The 14,242-nt window shown below is 44.8% G+C and overlaps 1 protein-coding gene across 1 annotated transcript in view; it reads left to right on the top strand.

Annotated features, from left to right (window-relative positions):
• The window catches only part of LOC146808533 (extracellular calcium-sensing receptor-like), a 51,747-nt gene that overhangs the window by 10,927 nt on the left and 26,578 nt on the right, over positions 1-14,242 (top strand). The window lies entirely within an intron of this gene.

Raw genomic sequence — 14,242 nt, 5'->3', positions numbered from 1 at the left:
ATGTGAGTTGTGGAGGGACCTTATATTTGTTTAATACTGGCCAATGTAGATAGAATGCAGACTGCGAAAACACCGTCTAGTCTCTTGAACAGCACCTGAACACTCCCATGTGTCCAATGAATGTACCTTTTCATACCAGTTGCATTTTTAGAGTGTTATGTAGAGGTTGCAGACAGATGTCCCTTCAGAAGTATTACCATTGCACTCCAGCCTACAGTTTGAACACAAGTTGGTCGCACACTGCTCGTCACACCAGCAAGTTGCCCCAAAGGACTGTGGTGAATGTAGTGGCGACGGCGGGTACGCCTATGCCACGATGTGTAAAAAGAAGCCAGTATGTGTTGCATTTAGCCATCCCTGGACACGTGTTTCGAGGTAGTTGCCTCTCGTCAGCAGGGAGCAGGACAATGTGAAGGGGTGCCGAGTGGACTGCCAAAATGTAATTAAAACAGGTCAAATACCTCTCATGGCGCGCAGGTGCAGAACCAGGGCTCGTCAGCCCGTTAGCTCACGGGAGCCGTAATAATTTGAACACAAGTTGGTCGCACACTGCTCGTCACACCAGCAAGTTGCCCCAAAGGACTGTGGTGAATGTAGTGGCGACGGCGGGTACGCCTATGCCACGATGTGTAAAAAGAAGCCAGTATGTGTTGCATTTAGCCATCCCTGGACACGTGTTTCGAGGTAGTTGCCTCTCGTCAGCAGGGAGCAGGACAATGTGAAGGGGTGCCGAGTGGACTGCCAAAATGTAATTAAAACAGGTCAAATACCTCTCATGGCGCGCAGGTGCAGAACCAGGGCTCGTCAGCCCGTTAGCTCACGGGAGCCGTAATAATTTGAACACAAGTTGGTCGCACACTGCTCGTCACACCAGCAAGTTGCCCCAAAGGACTGTGGTGAATGTAGTGGCGACGGCGGGTACGCCTATGCCACGATGTGTAAAAAGAAGCTAGTATGTGTTGCATTTAGCCATCCCTGGACACGTGTTTCGAGGTAGTTGCCTCTCGTCAGCAGGGAGCAGGACAATGTGAAGGGGTGCCGAGTGGACTGCCAAAATGTAATTAAAACAGGTCAAATACCTCTCATGGCGCGCAGGTGCAGAACCAGGGCTCGTCAGCCCGTTAGCTCACGGGAGCCGTAATAATTTGAACACAAGTTGGTCGCACACTGCTCGTCACACCAACAAGTTGCCCCAAAGGACTGTGGTGAATGTAGTGGCGACGGCGGGTACGCCTATGCCACGATGTGTAAAAAGAAGCCAGTATGTGTTGCATTTAGCCATCCCTGGACACGTGTTTCGAGGTAGTTGCCTCTCGTCAGCAGGGAGCAGGACAATGTGAAGGGGTGCCGAGTGGACTGCCAAAATGTAATTAAAACAGGTCAAATACCTCTCATGGCGCGCAGGTGCAGAACCAGGGCTCGTCAGCCCGTTAGCTCACGGGAGCCGTAATAATTTGAACACAAGTTGGTCGCACACTGCTCGTCACACCAGCAAGTTGCCCCAAAGGACTGTGGTGAATGTAGTGGCGACGGCGGGTATGCCTATGCCACGATGTGTAAAAAGAAGCCAGTATGTGTTGCATTTAGCCATCCCTGGACACGTGTTTCGAGGTAGTTGCCTCTCGTCAGCAGGGAGCAGGACAATGTGAAGGGGTGCCGAGTGGACTGCCAAAATGTAATTAAAACAGGTCAAATACCTCTCATGGCGCGCAGGTGCAGAACCAGGGCTCGTCAGCCCGTTAGCTCACGGGAGCCGTAATAATTTGAACACAAGTTGGTCGCACACTGCTCGTCACACCAGCAAGTTGCCCCAAAGGACTGTGGTGAATGTAGTGGCGACGGCGGGTACGCCTATGCCACGATGTGTAAAAAGAAGCCAGTATGTGTTGCATTTAGCCATCCCTGGACACGTGTTTCGAGGTAGTTGCCTCTCGTCAGCAGGGAGCAGGACAATGTGAAGGGGTGCCGAGTGGACTGCCAAAATGTAATTAAAACAGGTCAAATACCTCTCATGGCGCGCAGGTGCAGAACCAGGGCTCGTCAGCCCGTTAGCTCACGGGAGCCGTAATAATTTGAACACAAGTTGGTCGCACACTGCTCGTCACACCAGCAAGTTGCCCCAAAGGACTGTGGTGAATGTAGTGGCGACGGCGGGTACGCCTATGCCACGATGTGTAAAAAGAAGCCAGTATGTGTTGCATTTAGCCATCCCTGGACACGTGTTTCGAGGTAGTTGCCTCTCGTCAGCAGGGAGCAGGACAATGTGAAGGGGTGCCGAGTGGACTGCCAAAATGTAATTAAAACAGGTCAAATACCTCTCATGGCGCGCAGGTGCAGAACCAGGGCTCGTCATCCCGTTAGCTCACGGGAGCCGTAATAATTTGAACACAAGTTGGTCGCACACTGCTCGTCACACCAGCAAGTTGCCCCAAAGGACTGTGGTGAATGTAGTGGCGACGGCGGGTACGCCTATGCCACGATGTGTAAAAAGAAGCCAGTATGTGTTGCATTTAGCCATCCCTGGACACGTGTTTCGAGGTAGTTGCCTCTCGTCAGCAGGGAGCAGGACAATGTGAAGGGGTGCCGAGTGGACTGCCAAAATGTAATTAAAACAGGTCAAATACCTCTCATGGCGCGCAGGTGCAGAACCAGGGCTCGTCAGCCCGTTAGCTCACGGGAGCCTTAATAATTTGAACACAAGTTGGTCGCACACTGCTCGTCACACCAGCAAGTTGCCCCAAAGGACTGTGGTGAATGTAGTGGCGACGGCGGGTACGCCTATGCCACGATGTGTAAAAAGAAGCCAGTATGTGTTGCATTTAGCCATCCCTGGACACTTGTTTCGAGGTAGTTGCCTCTCGTCAGCAGGGAGCAGGACAATGTGAAGGGGTGCCGAGTGGACTGCCAAAATGTAATTAAAACAGGTCAAATACCTCTCATGGCGCGCAGGTGCAGAACCAGGGCTCGTCAGCCCGTTAGCTCACGGGAGCCATAATAATTTGAACACAAGTTGGTCGCACACTGCTCGTCACACCAGCAAGTTGCCCCAAAGGACTGTGGTGAATGTAGTGGCGACGGCGGGTACGCCTATGCCACGATGTGTAAAAAGAAGCCAGTATGTGTTGCATTTAGCCATCCCTGGACACGTGTTTCGAGGTAGTTGCCTCTCGTCAGCAGGGAGCAGGACAATGTGAAGGGGTGCCGAGTGGACTGCCAAAATGTAATTAAAACAGGTCAAATACCTCTCATGGCGCGCAGGTGCAGAACCAGGGCTCGTCAGCCCGTTAGCTCACGGGAGCCGTAATAATTTGAACACAAGTTGGTCACACACTGCTCGTCACACCAGCAAGTTGCCCCAAAGGACTGTGGTGAATGTACTGGCGACGGCGGGTACGCCTATGCCACGATGTGTAAAAAGAAGCCAGTATGTGTTGCATTTAGCCATCCCTGGACACGTGTTTTGAGGTAGTTGCCTCTCGTCAGCAGGGAGCAGGACAATGTGAAGGGGTGCCGAGTGGACTGCCAAAATGTAATTAAAACAGGTCAAATACCTCTCATGGCGCGCAGGTGCAGAACCAGGGCTCGTCAGCCCGTTAGCTCACGGGAGCCGTAATAATTTGAACACAAGTTGGTCGCACACTGCTCGTCACACCAACAAGTTGCCCCAAAGGACTGTGGTGAATGTAGTGGCGACGGCGGGTACGCCTATGCCACGATGTGTAAAAAGAAGCCAGTATGTGTTGCATTTAGCCATCCCTGGACACGTGTTTCGAGGTAGTTGCCTCTCGTCAGCAGGGAGCAGGACAATGTGAAGGGGTGCCGAGTGGACTGCCAAAATGTAATTAAAACAGGTCAAATACCTCTCATGGCGCGCAGGTGCAGAACCAGGGCTCGTCAGCCCGTTAGCTCACAGGAGCCGTAATAATTTGAACACAAGTTGGTCGCACACTGCTCGTCACACCAGCAAGTTGCCCCAAAGGACTGTGGTGAATGTAGTGGCGACGGCGGGTACGCCTATGCCACGATGTGTAAAAAGAAGCCAGTATGTGTTGCATTTAGCCATCCCTGGACACGTGTTTCGAGGTAGTTGCCTCTCGTCAGCAGGGAGCAGGACAATGTGAAGGGGTGCCGAGTGGACTGCCAAAATGTAATTAAAACAGGTCAAATACCTCTCATGGCGCGCAGGTGCAGAACCAGGGCTCGTCAGCCCGTTAGCTCACGGGAGCCGTAATAATTTGAACACAAGTTGGTCGCACACTGCTCGTCACACCAGCAAGTTGCCCCAAAGGACTGTGGTGAATGTAGTGGCGACGGCGGGTACGCCTATGCCACGATGTGTAAAAAGAAGCCAGTATGTGTTGCATTTAGCCATCCCTGGACACGTGTTTCGAGGTAGTTGCCTCTCGTCAGCAGGGAGCAGGACAATGTGAAGGGGTGCCGAGTGGACTGCCAAAATGTAATTAAAACAGGTCAAATACCTCTCATGGCGCGCAGGTGCAGAACCAGGGCTCGTCAGCCCGTTAGCTCACGGGAGCCGTAATAATTTGAACACAAGTTGGTCGCACACTGCTCGTCACACCAGCAAGTTGCCCCAAAGGACTGTGGTGAATGTAGTGGCGACGGCGGGTACGAGGTACTTGACCTGCTTTTAATTACATTTGGCAGTCCACGCGGCACCCCTTTACACTGACCTGCTCCCTGCTGACGAGAGGCAACTACCTCGAAACACGTGTCCAGGGATGGCTAACGCATACACATACTGTTCTATTTACTTTTTGTGGCATAGGCGTACCCGCCGTCGCCACTACATTTCCCACAGTCCTTTGGGGCAACTTGCTGGTGTGACGAGCGGTGTGCGACCTACTTTTCCTCAATTTAAACGGCTTCCTTAAGCCAACGGGCTGACGAGCCTTGAGTCTGCACCTGCGCGCCAGGAGAGGTACTTGACCTGGTTTTAATTACATTTGGCAGTCCACGCGGCACCCCTTTACACTGACCTGCTCCCTGCTAACGAGAGGCAACTACCTCGAAACACGTGTCCAGGGATGGCTAACGCATACACATACTGTTCTATTTACTTTTTGTGGCATAGGCGTACCCGCCGTCGCCACTACATTTCCCACAGTCCTTTGGGGCAACTTGCTGGTGTGACGAGCGGTGTGCGACCTACTTTTCCTCAATTTAAACGGCTTCCTTAAGCCAACGGGCTGACGAGCCTTGAGTCTGCACCTGCGCGCCAGGAGAGGTACTTGACCTGCTTTTAATTACATTTGGCAGTCCACGCGGCACCCCTTTACACTGACCTGCTCCCTGCTGACGAGAGGCAACTACCTCGAAACACGTGTCCAGGGATGGCTAACGCATACACATACTGTTCTATTTACTTTTTGTGGCATAGGCGTACCCGCCGTCGCCACTACATTTCCCACAGTCCTTTGGGGCAACTTGCTGGTGTGACGAGCGGTGTGCGACCTACTTTTCCTCAATTTAAATGGCTTCCTTAAGCCAACGGGCTGACGAGACTTGAGTCTGCACCTGCGCGCCAGGAGAGGTACTTGACCTGCTTTTAATTACATTTGGCAGTCCACGCGGCACCCCTTTACACTGACCTGCTCCCTGCTGACGAGAGGCAGCTACCTCGAAACACGTGTCCAGGGATGGCTAACGCATACACATACTGTTCTATTTACTTTTTGTGGCATAGGCGTACCCGCCGTCGCCACTACATTTCCCACAGTCCTTTGGGGCAACTTGCTGGTGTGACGAGCGGTGTGCGACCTACTTTTCCTCAATTTAAACGGCTTCCTTAAGCCAACGGGCTGACGAGCCTTGAGTCTGCACCTGCGCGCCAGGAGAGGTACTTGACCTGCTTTTAATTACATTTGGCAGTCCACGCGGCACCCCTTTACACTGACCTGCTCCCTGCTGACGAGAGGCAACTACCTCGAAACACGTGTCCAGGGATGGCTAACGCATACACATACTGTTCTATTTACTCTTTGTGGCATAGGCGTACCCGCCGTCGCCACTACATTTCCCACAGTCCTTTGGGGCAACTTGCTGGTGTGACGAGCGGTGTGCGACCTACTTTTCCTCACTCCAGCCTACAGTACTTGTAATATGGAGAGTGGGATATCCACCGCAACTTGATGGAGTGCCTTAGTCCTCAGTGTAGCGGTGAGCACTCGAGCTTCACTTGTATTGTCTATTTTATTTCACTCAGAATCCCCTGGTAAAAAACATCCCTATAATTCACAATTTCCCATCTATCACTCTTATTCTTATTATATAATAATATTAGCATTAATAATAATTGGTATATTATTAACAATCAGGGATGTAACACAGGCCCACGCATCCCCCGCAGTGCGGGGAGCCGCCGAGCTGCAGGGGGCCCCTTCAGCACAGCACTTAGGCCTGAGCGCTCCGTATTAAATCCGGAGCGGTGGGTCCCACTGGGAACCTTGCAGGGGGGCCCCTTAAACTTTCGTTACGCTACTGATAACAATTATAATAATAATAAAAAAATAATATTTAATTAAAAGAGCATACTAACACCCAAAGGCATTATGACTTCAGCACAGTCAGGGTTTGGAGAATCATGCTGCTGACTAGCAGAAAAATACATCTAAAGATCTTTAAGGCATGTGTAAAAATATTGTGCAGTCTTAGGGACCAATTCCTAACACTAGCCGGGAACTGCAATTCCAAATTTACTAAGGTTTGTAAAGCTTGATTTGCGTGAAATAAGAACGCCTACCACAGAGAGGCGTTACAAGGAGAAAATGTTTATTTCTCTTTGTTTCTACCTCTTTCTATGCATGATTTATTTTTTGCAGTTGGTATAGAAAGGGGAATGATGTCTCTTTGGATCATTTTATTGCAGGAGGAAATGCTGTATGTATGAATTCTGTGTTCACACAGCCTCTTCTAATAAAAGTGAAACTGCTGCATCCAGAAACTGATTTCAGAACTGTAGTTCATGCCCTTGCACTCTTGCACCTGTATGGATGCAATGCCCTGCTCCATGGCCTCTCAGACTCCAAATGTGCACCTTTTCGGAGCATACTAGCAGGCACACCATGTCTTATACATGGCCTGAGGAAGTATGATCACACCACCCCTTCTAATGGAATATTATTGGCTCCCCTTGCTGGCAAACACCATCTACAAAAGTAGCTGCATTATTTACAAAGCTATCATGAGCAGTACCTCTGCATAACTTGTGGTCAATCTGACCATCTCTGGTGGCACAGAAGGTCTTTTCCATCTATGCAATGAGGATCTGGAACAAAATCCCTGTATCCATCATAACTGTTCCAATTTCTGAAAAGTTGAAGACTCACCTCTTTAAAAAAAGCAATGCATTAACAGTTCATGAATCACCTTTGTGAGCTATCACACTTTGACTTTACACTTTTCTTTGTTGCTATGGAGTGCTGTACTGCTTTGGGCTTTGGGCAATGTTTACACTATACAAATATCACACACATAGAATCTTGAATCAATGTGGGACCTGACAGGGACAGACCTTCCTCTCCATTAATCTCCGAAACCTGAAATGTAGCCCTATCTCCTGTAACAGAAGTAACTGACTACTCTCTTCCATCTTTCCATCGAACCCTGAACGTCATTTAGGGGTCAGCGGGGGTTGCAGTTGCAAACCTTGCCTTGTCCCCAGTGACCCCTGACACTGACTTTGCAACCTTTGAGCTCAGGCTGCAAAGGACAGCAAGAGGAACAGAGAAAGCAGGGCATGTTTATCTTAAAATAAAATCAGTTTTGACTTTCCAGGCTACTCATTATGGGGACAAGTAGTAGTTAAAATGTGTCCAGTCAACTATTGGTTTGCTTAAGACGTTTATGAAAAAGGAGTATGTGGTTTTTTGGGGAACTTACCCTTTTTCATAGGGTTAGACGCATTAGGAGCACATATGATGGACCTAGATGCGCTCCTGGTCTCTCTCTTTATATATTGCCTAAGAAGTTACCTAGCAAAATAACCCTCCAGGCTCACAACTTCACCAGGCCAGAACATCCTTCACCTCCAGGCACTAGGATTGCTTCCGGTGCTGCTGGACACCAGGCACTGGATCCCAGGACCTGTGGGCCTGTATGCCGTGCTGCCAACAGCCTTGCAGCCAATCACAGCAGGTGCTTTCATTTTTCTCATTTAGCATGGTTGCTATGTTTTGAAATGTACAAAACTCGTTATGTAATGGATATCACATTACAAAATGGATGATGAGTGGTGTTACACTTAAACCTGTCCCAGGATGCTTGTTTCTGGTCCAGGGAAGACCTTACTTGGTAATTTGGGCTGTACTGTTCCCATGAAGAACAGGGTCAAAACTGATTTGCATATGACTGGGTCTAAACTTGGGTGGCATGGTGAGCAAAAGAACGATGATGGATTCAACCCAGATCTGTGACTGGGGGTGAGTGTCTGAAAAGTTTCAGCACTCCATCAATTATCTCTTTGCTATAGCTTTGTTCGTCCTAATGTGGCAGGGTATGCCCAGACATGGGTCCTTAGCTCACTTTGCCACTGGATTCAAGCTACCCTGGCTAATGAGGGATGTTACTCCGACACCGGCCCCAGGATGCTTGTTTCCGGTCTAAGGAAGACCTGGCTTGGCAGTTTGGGCTAGACTGTTCCCATGAGGAACAGGGTCAAGACTGATTTGCATATGGCTGGGTCTGAACTGGGGTGGCAAAGTGAGCTAAAGAACGATGTTGGATTCAACCAAGATCTGTGACTGGTGGTGAGTGTCTGAAAAGTTTCAGCACTCCATCCATCATCTCTATTTGTGAGCTTTGTTCGCTCCAAGTTGGCAGGGTATGCCCAGACGTGTGTTCCTTGCTCACTTTGCCTCTGGATTACAGCTAGCCTGGCTAGGCGTGTTACCCTGAAATTGGTCCCAGGATGCTTGTTTTCGGTCCAGGAAAGACCTGGCATGGCAGTTTGGGCTGGACTGTTCCCATGACGAATAGGGTCAATAATGATTTGCATATGGCTGGGTCTGAATTGTGGTGGCGGAGTGAGCTAAAGAATGATTATGGATTCAACCCAGATCTGTGCTGGGGTGAGTGTCTGAAAGGTTTGTGTTAGCTGTGTGTAAAGCTAGCATAAATGAGATGGTTTGCTGACCCAAGGGGGCCACCATACCTTTGATGTCCACCTGTGAGAGTAAGCCACAATTTGCAGACTAACTCCGGAAGAGTAATGAGATGGGTTGGATTGTAAATGGGATTTTTGTGAACTGATCTATTAGTGAATTGGTTGGCTCACAAAATTCTATTCCAGTCACATAAAGTTGGTGTGCAATTTTCAAACTCTTTTTGTGAAAACAATTTTCATACATCTGGTCCACTGTGTCTAATGTTTTCTATGGGAAGGGTTTTTACTTTTAGTGTGGTCTGATTCCTGGCACCTAGGTGACTGTTGATGTTGCTATTACCAGTTAGAAGACTAGGCAGCAGGCATAGAAATGCTTAATAATTCAAATGTGGTGTGCAAATAGCTACCTCTTTTGGATGCTGGATCAGTGGTAGATAACAGTCTAGTGGTGCTGCTTCCCTGGTAGACTCAGTGCAATATTAACTGCCGAAGGCTTGTTGGCTTGCCTTTCTGTCTTTGCTGGTTCAGAATGCTGCATCACTGTGGGTGATCCTGCCCCTTATCCTTACCATCACCTATATGATAGTGGTCAGGAAGAACTGTTATGCAGTCATTTGCTAACAAAGACTTCATGGAACATTTGAGTGTAACCCTGTCTCATCCTGCTAACTTCTATGTCTGGTTCTCCATCATCCAACTACACAAATGGAAATATGCTTCTGCTGTCTGGGGAATCTTTATTCTCTGTTTTGGCCCGCATTGAATTAGGGGTTCCAAAATCTTCCAAAATGGATCTCACTGGCTTCAGTGCTCAAACTCATACACACGCAGAGTATCACTAACACCTTTACTACTCGCATAGTGCATATGTACACATACTCAACATACATACAGGATGTCAGGTGAAGGTTCTGGGTTTCTCATAACACTAGACTTAATGTTAGAGGAGATTGTAGGTCACACTATACTGACATTGATGGAAATGTATTGTCAGACTAGGGATTGACAATACACAATATAATACTACCACCACCTAATGCGCTAAAGCCAGAACAAGGCTTGGACAAAATATTGAATAAAAACTATTTTGATACCCAATATTGTGTCAAAAAATTATACTTTTCTATCCAACACAATTCCCAAAATATTATGGATTGGAGTGGGAATTGTAAATGTAACTCCTTTATTTGCCTACATCTTCCCCAAAATAGTTTAGATTGGAGTGGGAGTAGTAAATGTACTCAGATAGTGTGCAATAACTTTGTTAAAATGGTTTTGTAAAAGTAGGAGTAGGTAATGTAATTTAAGAAATATCCAAGCATTTCTCAGAAATAGTTCATATATGAGTTGGTTGTGCACTTTCTATATACATAATTTATGATTACATATGTAATCATAATAAAGGTGCATAACACAGTTTGCAATTTGTATTTGTATTTTTTCATATTTATTTTATATATATATATTTACATTTTTAACAGATGTATTTGTACACATAGAAAAACATTTTCAAGTGAAATATAAATAATATTTTAATACAAACGTGGTATTAAATACAATATATAAATTATACTTAAACACTCTTGTATGTTTTATATTTTTCTGTAATTCTTTTCACTGTTAAATTTATTTTGTAACATTAATGTTTTTGTTCCCAGTATATATTATGAAACAAAATATATACCTTTTGTTAGTATATATTCAATAATAGTATTTTGTATAGTACTATTTATTGTATACTTTACATTTTTCAACATATTTTTTAGAATACTGTTTTACATGCTTTACATTTAAAAAAATCTCTTTTTACATTGTGTTAAACATGTCTACATTACATTTCTAATGATTCCCTTGTTTGGTTTTATTAAGTTTCCATTTTTCTTCCTACTTCCTTTAAATTAGTAGTCTATTTGGTTCTTTTTGTGTCCATTTTCCTGGAATTAAGAAGCTGGAAGTTGCTGCTGTTCATCGGAACAGAGAAGACCATTTAAACTTTTTTGCCTGTTTTGAGGATTTTGGGTTGATTAAATAGTATTTTTTGTAGTTATATTCAACAGTGTTTTGGGATAAGTTTACATAGAATTTGTTAGGTAATGTATAGGTATATCATGTATTGTAATGTTAAGTTGTGTGCTTTGTGTTGATTAAGTGTGATGCATATGCTAAGTTTGCAGTTACTGTTTTTTTGTGGCTGGCTATCCTCTTTTAAATGACCAAGGCGTCCTATGGGCATTTAGATTTTAGATTTTATTTTTTTAAAGGGAATCAGTTTTGTTTCTAGTAAACCAATATTTTTTTACTTTTTTTTTTTACTTTTATACTTTCAGTTTCCAGGTTTCCAGGAGTATTTCATTTGTTAACCTCTTTTTCAGGTTGTTATGGTTCTTGATGGATCTTCATTGGACTAGTTTTATATTTGCTTTTTTGGGGCTTTTTAGAATTTATTTTTCCATTTCTGGTGGATTACACTTTTTGAGTACATGGATGTAGAGGAGGATTTGCAGCTACAGAATAATAAGTTATATTTAGGTTCTTCATCTTCATTTTGGTATGGAAATATTGTATTTTATGAATGATGGAAATTTTATGATTTTAATTTTGTTAAATTATATCTTATGTGTTTTCATACATTTTAATAGTACTTGTGATTTGAGGTTTGTGGCTGATTTGATAAACGTTTTTAAATAATGAAAAGATAACTTTTAGTCATCAATTTCTTTTTTAAGTGTAATTTTATATATTTCTGGCTGATGTACACAGATGTATTAGCTTCGTTGGGGCGTGTTTTGGTCATGTTTTAAAATGGTGTGAATGATGACTTGTTCAAAATCTTTTAATTTTTTATGTGGGCAATAGTTTTTTGTTTTAATTTTAATGTGGTTTAATAGTATGCAGTAAATGCTATTTTATTTATTAGGTAGTAGTGCTAATATGAATGGTGTACTTGTGTTCTGATATTTACCATGTATAGTTTATGTCTGATTGAATGGTTTTGGGCACATTTTGAAAGTCCCATGCATGTTTGACATTAGCTTAGTTTTAATAAGTTATCTGCTGTAGAAAATATTCGGATTTGTTATTCATTGTTCAGGTTGTTATGTAAGAGGAAGGGCTCTTCATGAGTGGTAGTTAAGTGTGCATGTTTTTATATATTTTAGGGCAGGGAGGGGTATCATAAGCGTTTTAAGTTGCCTATAGTTGGTAGCTGGCCTGTGATGAATCTAGGAACTTCAGAGTGTATATCTTTTAGTAGTTTCATTGTGAGCCATTTGGATCTAGTGCTTGCCTCTCATCTATCTTGTCATTTGTTGCCTTACTTCTATTTCTATCACATTTTGGGGGTTGTCTTCTCTTACATAAGTTACAACGTCATCTTTTGTAGTGGCACTCCCAAAGCAAACATTGGAGTAATCGTTTTTATGTGTGCAATTGATAATGTCCTTGATGTAAGTATAGCTCATGTGAGATAATAATTTCTTTCCTTTCTGTGATGTATCTTGCTCTTTCGGTCATTATGTCTGAGAATGGTGTACTAATATAAAGAACATGGGCCTTATTACAACTTCAGCGGTCCAGCATACACCCCAAGACCGCAATGCCAGTGCCCTTAAGACCGCCGCATTAAGACTGGACTGCCGGGCCAGATGTGTACTGACCACGGTCATGCACTGTATGCATGCTTCAGCACACTGAGTGAGCCTGAAGCCAATGCTGCAGCCCAGGAGTGCCTGCATGATCGTGTGCACACTGCTGCAATGCATCACGTCATTCATGCCCCACACTGCATGCAGGGCAGCGTAGGCGTAAGAGAGAACAACATGTGCCCCCAGTCACATTGCAGAAAGGGCAAGGATGCCTAGCCTTACTGCTAGCTTTTTCATGGTGGTTTGAAAAGGGTGCAGAAAGGCAAGTTGTAATATGGCTGGCGATGTCGGGCTCAGCACTGCCTCCATTCCTACCCACTCTGCACACCGCAGGGACCAGTATCCTGGCAGTACCAGTGGTCTTGTGGTGGGCTGGTGGCTGTCTGAGAGTTCGGACTGTCACCACGAGTGCGGCGGTCTCGAGATCGCCAAATTCATAATAAGCCCTTTAGACTTTTAAAATGTTTAATACATTTGTGATTGACATACATAATTATTTTACTTGTTTTCTGTACTGTACTTACATTCAGGGATGCCGTCAGCAGCCCCTGCCACAATTCAAAAAATAGAGTGCAGACATATCCTTGCACTACATGGCAGGCAACATGTGGTGCCTGCCAAATGGTGCAGGATATGTAGGGGGGCAGCATAGGTGTCCCCCAGGGTACATGTTCTTACCCCAGCGATTAAGTGGGACTAGCTATGGGCCCTCAAATCTGTTTTTGCCAGCCATTTTGTGGCGGGTTGACCATCGCAGAATGACCGGGGGAAAGGGATATGATAATCCCTACGGCGGTTGCCTGGCAGGGACTATCAGTTGGTCTAACAGGTGGTCGGATTTGATCCGCCCATCTGGACCATGGTGGTCGGTCTTCACCCCGCCATCATAATATGTCTGGTGGAAAACTGCATGGCGGTGGCGGAGGGACCAGCACCGACAGCAAGTCAGTGGCGGTCCTTCTGCCATTGTAATGAGGCCCTAAATGCTAACAAATAGGAGCAGTAGAGTGTATTGTCGCGTATTTGTGATTGTAAATTTTTTATTTTAGTCTTTTACTTTACTGTATTTGTTTTACTCACTTTGGAAGGCAGTATGTAAATATACCCTTTTGTATTCATGTTCTGATTTGAAAACCTGGCAGTCTCCTCTTCTTGCAGCTTTTGTAGTTTTTGTAGTTGTAAATTGATAAAAAATATGTGTGTCTTTGATATTGTTAGTTTAATTGTTTGTGTGATTTTATTTGTTTTGTTTGTTCATGTTTATTGGTTAGTTTTCTTTTGGTGTGATTTTTTTTGTGTTAATGTTAGTTTTGATTGTATTTATTGTATTAATTAATATCTATATTTCATACATATATATATATAATTATTTTAATAATGTTTAAATGTGTGAAGTTTTTACATATATAATAAATTTTGTGAATTATTGATGTTTACTTTTTGAGGTGATATATATTTATTTCAGTACTGTAAAATA

Source organism: Triturus cristatus, chromosome 8, assembly GCF_964204655.1.
Source record: "Triturus cristatus chromosome 8, aTriCri1.1, whole genome shotgun sequence".
NCBI lineage: Eukaryota > Metazoa > Chordata > Amphibia > Caudata > Salamandridae > Triturus > Triturus cristatus.
Note: the sequence above shows the minus strand (reverse complement) of the source record. Positions and strands in the feature narration are given on the sequence as shown.